This window comes from Lycium ferocissimum, chromosome 12 (genome assembly GCF_029784015.1).
Source record: "Lycium ferocissimum isolate CSIRO_LF1 chromosome 12, AGI_CSIRO_Lferr_CH_V1, whole genome shotgun sequence".
Taxonomy (NCBI): Eukaryota; Viridiplantae; Streptophyta; class Magnoliopsida; order Solanales; family Solanaceae; genus Lycium; species Lycium ferocissimum.
Window position 1 is genome coordinate 15,603,356 of NC_081353.1, and position 11,445 is coordinate 15,614,800.

Below are 11,445 nucleotides of genomic sequence, written 5' to 3' on the forward strand. Positions count from 1 at the left end.
CTGAGTGTGCTATGGCCTCGGTTTGTGTCTGAGCGAGCTATGGCCTCAGCTGATCACTGAGTGTGCTATGGCCTCAGCTTACGTCTGGGCGCGCTATGGCCTCAGCTTATGTCTGAGTGTGCTATTTTTAAAACCACTCCGAAAGGGGTGCGAGGTTTTACTATTTCATTTCATTTACTACTTATGTTTACATTACCATCATTATTATTATGCCGGAAGCGGCAATGCCCGAAGGGGCCATCATTATTATTATGCCGGAAGCGGCAATGCCCGAAGGGGCCATCATTATTATTACGCCGGAAACGGCCGTCCGAAGGGACTATTTCATTAGTATGTCGGAAGCGACACACGGGTTAGATTGCATCCTTTACTTAAGGAGTGTGTGTTCATTTGCATTATTCACTTAAGGATTATATGAGACTCGTATACATCTATATATGTTTATGCTTCTTATATATATATATATATATATATATGGCTACAGGTATTGAATTTGATTGTGAGTTCTTCTCTCCTAATTAAGCTATAGTTATTATCTGTCACCGCCTTACATATTCGGTACATTCTCCGTACTGACCCCCTTTCTTCGGGGGCTGCGTTTCATGCCACGCAGGTACACCCAGATGAAGAGAAGACTTTGCTAGAAGTTGTTCCCGCGGGATTGGCGAGCTCCATTTCAGTTCGGAGTGTTGCCGAGTCAAGTACTTATGTCATGGTATTTGTATACCCTAGAGACTTTGCAGACAGTGTCCTGTGGATAAGGTGTCGAGGAGCGCGAATCAGTTATAGATGTTGAAAGAGTGTGTATTTTCAGATGTTGTCAGTTGGTAAAAAAAATTATGTGATTGACTGAAAGTTTTCATAATCTGTATGAAGACAGTGATCTCTATTTTGAAAAGTTTCATATATATTTTTTTTTTTTGAAATGACAGGTTTTAGTAACACGAACGTTTAAAGGTTCGCTCGACTCTGAGGAGAGTCGGGTGACCATCACACCCTAGTAAGGTCGGGGCGTGACAATCAGCAGCCACAAAGGGGTGAGCGTGATTATAATAGAGGTTATAGTAAGAGGTCCAGATCTTCTGGTGTTGTTGGTGAGTTCAGAGGGGGGTCAGAGGCAACAATATTCCAGGCATTCAGGCCAATCAGCGGCTAGTACACCTCCTCGATTTGCAGGCAAGAGATTTGATCGCTCTATTTATTCTGGACCGGGTCAGAGCTCTAGGTTTTCGGGTTCTCAGCACAGAGGTGATTCCAGTTAGATGAGACCACCTCTACTACGGTGCAATCAATGTGGTAGGCTACATTCAGGACAGTGTCGTCGAGGTTCAGATGCTTGTTATGCCTGTGGTCAGACTGGGCATATGATGCGTGATTGTCCAACAATGGGTGACAAAGGTAGGGTCCATCCCACAAGATCAGCAGCTGGGTCTTCATCATCTATACACCCTCTGAGGCAAGGCTCACCGACACCAGCTAGTCATGGCAGAGGCAGAGGGGGAGCATCCAGTTCGAGCGGCCCTCAGAACCGTATCTATGCATTAGCAGGGCGACAGGATCTTGAGTTTTCCCCTAATGTTTTCATAGGCAAATTATTAGTATCCTCTCATGATATATATGCATTGATTGATCCGGGTTCTATTCTGTCATATATTACTCCTTATAATGCCGATCGTATTGGGGTAAAACCTGAGAAGATCAAACCATTTGAGGTGTCTGCACCTGTTGGTGACCTAGTGAGTCACGACCCAACTAGAGGGCTATGACGGGCACCCAGAGCGAACCCACCGAGCACCACTGAACATACGTCTTATAATCACTCCTGGGTGGACCATAAAGATATCTCATGGATATCATAATCTGTAAGGACATATATCATAACATAACGACACATCTCTATATAATCTTAAACAATTATGCCCATCGTCACCAGCCGACAAGGCTTCTAAAATGTTATACAACGATATGAACTGGTAGCGTTATGAAATGTCTAACTATACACACATGTCTACGAGCCTCTACATAGAATACATGTGACCATAAAGACCAATATCAAATAGACTGCAGCTCTAAAGTAAGTGGAGTGCTCCTGAGAATCCGCTGATAAAGCACCAATGGATCTGATCCATCTCCCTGCCTACCTGCGGGCATGAGCACAGCGTCCACAAGAAGGGACGTCAGTACGAACAGTGTACTGAGTATGTAAGGCATGACTAACAATATAAACAAGAGATACCGAACATAACATGAGATAAGGATAAACTGTACATCTAATTGCCTCATAAGGTGAAAACCATGCATGCTTAGCTTTCAACAGAAAACATTTCTCATATACATATATAATATAATAGTGTTGCAGAGCGTGCAGCCCGATCCATAAATATATTATACTGCTGAGGAACGTGCAGCCCGATCTATTTACCCATATATCTAGCGTCCGGGCATCCCGCGTCCGCGACGATATCATAGTATACCAACTGATCAGGTGGTTATGCGTATATAACGCCTCACCTTTCCCCATATCCCCTATATATATCATATACGCATATAATATGAGTAGCATGTATGAGAGCCCAAATAAAAACTACGACTCTATCGGAGTGATGTAAGGTCGGTAACCTCCGATTTATATTATGGAACAATCATCATCCCTATATCTCACCTTGAAGGAACAATTATTATAAGGTGAGATCAACAACAATGAATAAAATCAAGGAAATCATGAAATAAGCTCAATAATCTCATAATAGCGTCAAATCCATAAGCTTTGGAATCTCCAAGAATGGAAACATCATCATCATCATTATCATCATGGAACATACTTATCTTTAGCATCATAAGAAACTCTAAGAATTATGAACTTCTAGATTTTGGGAAATAATAATGTTATGGAAAACATATATACGTTCATAAGAAAGGAATCATGCCTTTAGGAAGAAAGGGACTAGCCTTAACATACCTTTCGGTCTCCTTAGCCACTCAACGTTTATCCTTCCAAGATCGTAAATCTACATATAAACCATTCATACTATTGTTTGGCTCAATTTCATACACTCATCTTAAGCCTTCAATTTAATTCCATTTAGAATCTGCCGAAATTCGGGCAGCATCTCCCCTGTTTATATGCCTAGCCCGAAATCACAATCCAACAACCAACAACAACAACGACAATACCAATATCACAACAATATTATCAACACCAATAGGCTCCATAAAACATCCCACACGATGTTTTCCAAATTTCTCAACTAACCATAACAATATCCACAATACCATAATTAAAGAATTATATTCAATTTAATCTCCTAATTAATCCAAAATCTCCTTTCAAATTCATTCCATAGTCATCATCTTCACCTTAATAATTTGCAACCTCTCTACTATGATTCTCTTCTTTTATAGGACTTGCTAAACCTTCAAATCAACTTAATCATGAGAAATAGGATGGAGAACATACCTTACACTAGAAGAACTTCACCCCACTCAACTTCTTCCAAGACCAAATTTATCATAAAATTAAGTAGAGACAAGAACAATCCTTCTCCATAACTTATCTTGGGGTTTTGGAGTTTAATCCTCTTTTGTGATGGTATAGAATGTTTTGGACTGGTGGGGAGCCTTCAAGAATAGTCTTGTAGTGGAGAGAGAAGTGTGGAAAATTCTAGAGAGGTGTGGAGAGGTTAGGGGAGTTCTAGAGGATTATGGAGTTGAAGAAAAATGACTAAAATGAAGTGTAGAGGCCCTTTTATAGGTTCCAAATTCGGATTGGTCCGAGTCAAAACATAAGTGGGCTTTTAAGTGGATTTTTTAGATTTCTGCCTAGGTTCAGGTTCCTCTGACTATCCGTTTTAAAATGCCCATAACTCCCTGCTCTGATGTCGCATTGACAAACGTTTGTTGTGTTAGAAACTAGACTCGATGAACTTCATTTTAGGCTTTTGAAACACCTTAAAACTCCTAATACACCCAGAGATATACTTCTCCAAATTTGACCCAAAATTCTGTCCAGAATTCTGCCAACTTTTTTTTCTAAATTTTTGACAAACTTATTTTCTTCGATTTGCTTGATCCCGGAATATTCCAAAACTCTCCATACATGATATTTATCATTTATTATACATTATAAGGGTCATGTCCTTTGGTTTCAAGGTTGTCCTTCCCGGTTACGACTTACGAGATCGTAATTCATCCTTTACTTCATTGTTACGTACTTTCCATGGCTTGTACCTTCCAAAACTTCATGAGACGTCTCCGATACTCCATTAATACAGTAAAGTATGTGGCATGCTCATGCTCTAAAAGTGCGAGGTGTAACATCCTTCCCCCCTAAGAAACATTCGTCCTCGAATGTTGTAGCTTGCGAGCCTACGATGCTATCATTAATTTCTTGAAATGGTTATCCTCCTTTAGTCCCTAATCTCCATGATCTTATACTATAGGCTCATTAGTCTTCTTTCATATTCTCCCAGTTCTTTGTTGAACTCATTTATTAGTTCCATATCCTCATGTTCTTATGTATGTAACCGGTGGTCAACTGATATCCAGCTATCGTCCTGTTCTCACTAAGGTGGTCTCGGCTCATGATCTCTATGGCTCTTCGCTGATCTTGCGAATATTCTTAATTGTTGTACTCTTTTGCCTTGCTCCTTATTTCTCTACTAGTGGACAAACTCTCTTGTTCAGATATGGCACCTTCCCTTACTTGCTTCTCTAGTGCTACTTTAGATTATCCTTTTTTGTACTCGTCGACCTTGCACCATTCTACTGGTCGCTTCATTACGGCGATTGTTTATATGGTTCTATGTCATACACTCTCACAATTGATATAATCAAAGAACTTGGAATTTCACAACATACGAGGTACTTTCTAATCTTAGGCAGTACTGCTGTCTTGATATCCGTAGGCACATTATCTTCCTTTCCTTTGAAGATCATTGAACTTCCTATAGATATTCCTCTTTTAAATCTTTCATCTCGTCTAGTGTACAAGTTCTTGTCTTTTTTTTTTTTCATAATCCCGATTGTCCTTTATACTTATCCCTAGTCATATGCGGCCTTTCACACTCCTTCTGCTACCCCTTGGAGTACTTTACTGCATATCTAAATGTACCTAAAATTTCTTCGGCACGAGTGATTCGAGTCATCGCCCAGAACACAACGTATCGCGTTGACGAAACTTATTCTCTTTGATTCGCTAAAACTTCATCATCTTGTCATGCCTCCCTTTCCACATTTGTCTCATAATATACTTTCATTTAGTCCATTCTCACTTTTTTTTAGCGCATTCTTGATATATCGGTTCATCTCGAAATTTGACTCCTTCAATCCAATTTATTTCCCTCTTTTGAGCTTAGGAATATTGTAGCTCATCTTAGAACTGAATTTATTCTTCCCCCCTTTTAAAGGATGCTCTCATATACCAGTAACATTCGAGTATTAATCATCTTTGATAATCATCTGGTCGACCTTAGTGATCCTTCAACTCCTCTATTCCATATAATGCTGGAGTTCTTTTCATCGAATGGTTTAACTTATTTTCTTTTTGCTAACTGGATTCTTGTACTAGGTCAAATGTTTACGCATAACGGATATAATTCAGATGCTTTATTTATTGATCACCTCTTCCTTTCATAACTAACAGTCCCCTAGGCTCATGAATCAATGATGACACCTAAATTCGTTAGACACCTTATGGAGTGTCCGACCTCCAGTCCTAATCTTCTTTCAGAACTATCTTTTTACTAATATCCTTGAGATCCTTCTTGCTCTTAGTTCCCAATTCTGATTTATATCTATACTATACCATTAGGAGTTGATACTCTCTACCATTCATTCCCACAACTCATCCTTTTATTAGCTTAGCTCATATTGTCCCGTGGTTCTGTTGACTACTTGTTTGCATCACAGTCATGCATCATAGTCCTTCTAATATTCTGTCGGTTCCTATTCTTATCATGAAATCTTCACGAAGCACACCTTTTTCTTTCTCCTTGCGTCGAGTCCTCATCTTCCCTTATGATACTACAACTTGTTCGTATTTATACATACCCCTCAACCCCCCCCCCCCGCATACGTTCATTTTATTTCCTTTATGATCGAATTTCTGTACTCCTTATCAAGACTGTTATCCCACGTTACTGATGTTTTGCCTCTTGGACAGACATGTTAGCTTATTATCCTTCCTTTTGTCCTTGCTGTCTACACAACTTCCTTTGCTCATCCATTAGTCCACTTTTCTTACTTTTTCCCTTAGGGTCTTTCTTGACTTCCCTTGCCCATAAAGCGTTCTTCCCCACTTTCCATTTTACAGCATTGGCCGTGGAATTCGTAGAATATTCTATTAGAAATACGAATCCTTTCTATTCCAAGATCGCCTTTTTTTTGGGTGGGGGGGGGGGGGCTTTTCCGCTTCCTAAGTGAATGTATCAACATGGCTTCATATTTATCCTCTTGGATGTACCTTAAGAGTCAAAAATCCCTTGACACTTTTCATAAAATCTGATTATTCCCTCTCAGGTTATATCCATGTCCATCGTTATTATCCTTCAAACCTGTTTATTAAGATTTGTTTCAGAAATCTTAGCATTCGTCTTTTATTCCATATTGCCATACTCTATCCTTCATGCTTACTTACTTTAGAAATTTGTCCGGATGGCTCTTCGCCTCTACCGTCGCCTTAACCTTTTTCTTGGAAACCTTACTTGACCCTTACTTGCAACATACTTCCCTTGCTTATCCTTCTCCTCTTCTCATGACATCATAATCTTCTTACTCTTATATATACATATTCTTCTTCTCCCCGATATTATTACATCATGATTATCCTACTTTAACATTCAGAGAAAACAATATCAACCTGCCCTGTATCATTTGCTACCTTAACTTTAATACCAAATTTCAATCGGTACCTTTAACATATCGTAAGATCGATCATAAGGGCATGCATAATATTTAATGTGACCTCTCATGAGCTATCATTTACATCGCTTATTAATACCTCACTTACGAAATATTCCAATACTATTTAAGATTGTCCTGTTCCCTTTGTAATCGTATCTCTATTTCAAGTCCATTGTCTTATGCTATCAATGTCTACCTTTGGCCAACCTTACTAATTTATTAGACTTCCTCTTATTGTCGATGGTCACATAACTTCCTTTAACCAATTCATTAACGTATTTTCTTTTACTTTCATCCTCATGGTCCTTCTTGATTTCCTTTGCTCTTGAAGTACTCTTTTTTTTCCCTTTGCCATTTTATATATATGTGTGTATATATATATATATATATATATAGAACATTCCACTATAAGTACAAACCCGTCATCAACCCGTCCCGATCTTGTATATATATATATAGAGAGAGAGTAAAACTTTCCCCTCGCTATATTCCTTTCGTTAACTTTTTTAGCTTTCCCATATATATTGTCTATATATATATATATATATATATATATATATATATATATATATATATATAAATATATATATATATATATTTGAATTCTTAGTGTCATCTTTCCCTATATCTTCAATAAATCTCAATTCTTCGAAATCTCAAATGCAACTCATTCCAATTCCTTTAATTACTAATCATTTTTTTTCCTTCCAAGGTTCTTCCCTTAAATTAAATTGAAATCATTCTAAAACTTCTCTTTGAAAGCGTTCATTCAATCATAATTGTTCATTCAATAATAACTTATCAAACATCCGATGGTCACATTTTCCCTTCATTCTTTCTCTATAGAGTAGACATTCTAAAAATTTTGGCAGAGTTTTCTCTATACTTCTTACTGCCTCATTCCTGCACACAGCCTAGAAAACACATCCAATGCCTCACAAGGCAATCATAATACCCGTAACATTTAGTTCAGGTTCTTATATCAAAAGTCTATCAATATCAATAAGGTAGGAAACATACCTTTTAGAGTAACAACTTTAACTCTCATCAATTATTTCATAGAGGCATAATCAAATGCTTATCATCATTCATAAATGCCCTGCAGCCTCCTACTTATAAGTGCGGCGTGCTTCACACCCATAAACAGGACTCTGCCGGACACAGCTCGTAGACATACCCTAGGACGAACTGCTCTGATACCACTTTTGTCACGACCCAACTAGAGGGCCATGACAGGCACCCAGAGATAACCCCCCGAGTACCTCTGAACATACGTCTTATAATCACTTCTGGGTGGACCATAAAGATAGCTCATGGATATCATAATCTGTAAGGACATATATCACAACATAACGGCACATCTCTATATAATCTTCAACAATTATGCCCATCGTCACCAGCCGACAAGGCTTTTAAAATGTTATACGACGATATGAACCGGTAGCGTTATGAAATGTCTAACTATACACACATGTCTATGAGCCTCTACATAGAATACATGTGACCATAAAGACCAATATCAAATAGACTGCAGCTCCGAAGTAAGTGGAGTGCTCCTGGAAATCCGTTGATAAAGCACCTACGAATCTGATCCATCTCCCTGCCTACCTGCGGGCATGAGCGCAGCGTCCACAAGAAGGAACGTTAGTACGAACAGTGTACTGAGTATGTAAGGCATGAATAACAACATAAACAAGAGATACGGAATATAACATGAGATAAGAATAACCTGTACATCTGATTGTCTCAGAAGGCGAAAACCATGCATGCTAAGTTTTCAAAATCAAACATTTCCCATATACATATATAATATAATAGTGCAGCCCGATCCATAAATATATTATATTGCTGCGGAACGTGCAGCCCGATCCATATATATATATATATATATTATATTGCTGCGAAACGTGCAGCCCGATCCATTTACTCATATGTCCCGCATTCGGACATCCCGCGTCCGGGATGATATCATAGTATACCAACTGATCAGGTGGTTATGCGTATATAATGCCTGACCTTTCCCAGCATTCCACAGTCGAGGTAGAGCGAGGGGGAGTCCGGTTCATGTGGTACCCGGCCATCGTATCTATGCTCTAGCCGAACGACGGATCTTGAGTCCTCTCCCGTATGTGGTTACAGGTATACTATCTATATTCTCTTATGAGGTTTATGCATTGATAGATCCAAGTTCCACGTTGTCTTATATTACTGCTTACATTGCTGGCCGTATTGGGGTGAAACCCGAGCCAATTAAATCTTGTGAGGTATCTACGCCGGTTGGTGATCCCGTAATAGCTAGAGACTATTGCTAATTTGATTGAGCTAGAAATGTTAAATTTTTATGTGATTATGGGCATGGATTGGTTGGCCTCTTGTTATGCTAATGTCGATTGCAGAACGAAAATAGTCCGATTCCAATTCCCGGGAGAGCCCGTGCTTGAATGGAAAGGTAATACAGCGTCTCCTAGAGGTAGGTTTATTTCCTACCTTAAGGCAAGGAAGATGATAGCAAAAGGCTACATTTATCACCTAGTTCGAGTTCATGACACCGAGGCAGAGCCACCGACTTTTCAATCCGTCCCGATAGTGAATGAATTTTTGGATGTATTTCCAGATGAAATCCCAGGTCATTGTAAGAGGGGATGGATATTTCTCGTATTCAGGCTCATGCCTAGAATTTAGAAGAACAACAACAGCCGCAGAGGGGTGAGCGTGATATTAATAGAGGGTAGAGTAAGAGGGCTAGATCTGTTAGTGCCGACAGCGACTATAGAGGGGGATATTTCATTGTAAGAGGGGGCTGTTATTTCATTGTAAGAGGGGATGGATATTTCTCGTATTCAGGCTCATGCCCAGAATTTAGAAGAACAACAACAGCCGCAGAAGGGTGAGCGTGATATTAATAGAGGGCAGAGTAAGAGGGCTAGATCTGTTAGTGCCGACAGCGACTATAGAGGGGGATCGAGGCAGTCATATTCTAGATATTCAGGCCAGTAGACGACTAGTGCACCTCCTCAGTTTACGGGCAGAAGATTTGACCGCCCTATATATTCAGGACAGGGTCAGAGCTCGAGAGCTTCGGGTTCTCAGTTTGGAGGTGATTATAGTCAGAGGAGACCACCGGTCCCACGATGTAGTCAATGTAGAAAGTTACATTCAGGCTCATGTCGCCAAGGATCAGATGCTTGTTATGTTTGTGGACAGACTGGGCACGTGATGCGTGATTGTCCCTCGAGGTACGGTAGAGGCGGGGTTCAGCCCACAGGGTCAGCAGTTGGTTCTTCTTCATCCGTGCAGCCATAGGCGTACTCCCGCATTCCAGCGGCCGAGTCGAGGTAGAGCGAGGGGGAGCGTCCAGTTCATGTGGTACCCAGCCCTGTATCTATGCTCTAGCCGGACGACGGGATCTTGAGTCCTCTCCGGATGTGGTTACAGGTATACTATCTATATTCTCTTATGAGGTTTATGCATTGATAGATCCGAGTTCCACGTTGTCTTATATTACTCCTTACATTGCTGGCCGTATTGGGGTGAAACCCGAGCCAATTAAATCTTTTGAGGTATCTACGCCGGTTGGTGATCCCGTAATAGCTAGACAAGTGTACAAAAATTGTGTGGTGGTTGTATGTAATTGCCAGACTATTGCTAATTTGATTGAGCTAGAAATGTTAAATTTTTATGTGATTATGGGCATGGATTGGTTGGCCTCTTGTTATGCTAATGTCGATTACAGAACGAAAATAGTCCGATTCCAATTCTCGGGAGAGCCCGTGCTTGAATGGAAAGGTAATACAGCATCTCCTAGAGGTACGTTTATTTCCTACCTTAAGGCAAGGAAGATGGTAGCAAAAGGCTACATTTATCACCTAGTTCGAGTTCATGACACCGAGGCAGAGCCACCGACTTTTCAATCCGTCCCGATAGTGAATGAATTTTCGGATGTATTTCCAGATGAACTCCCAGGTCTTCCTTCGAAAAAAGAAATTGATTTCACTATTGATGTGTTACCAGATTCTAAACCAATCTCTATTCCTCCTTACCGAATGGCTCCCGCAGAATTGAAAGAGCTAAAGGCACAACTGAAAGATTTGCTTGAGAAGGGATTTATTAGGCCCAGTTCGTCACCGTGGGAAGCACCTATCCTATTTGTGCGAAAAAAAGGATGGTTCTTTACAAATGTGTATTGATTATAAGCAGCTAAATAAGGTAACGGTAAAGAATAAATATCCGCTACCAAGAATTGATATTTGTTTGACCAATTATAGGGTGTCAAGTGGTTTTCCAAAATAGATCTGAGGTCAGGTTATCATCAAGTGAGAGTTAGAGAAGAAGATATCCCTAAAACAGCTTTCAGAACGAGATATGGCCGCTATGAATTTCGGGTCATGTCTTTTGGGTTGACTAATGCTCCGGCGGTGTTTATGAACCTAATGAATAATGTATTCAGGCCTCTCTTAGATCTGTTCGTGATTATGTTTATTGATGATATTCTGGTATATTCTCGGACAGAATCCAAGCATGTGGACTATTTGCGTATTGTCCTTG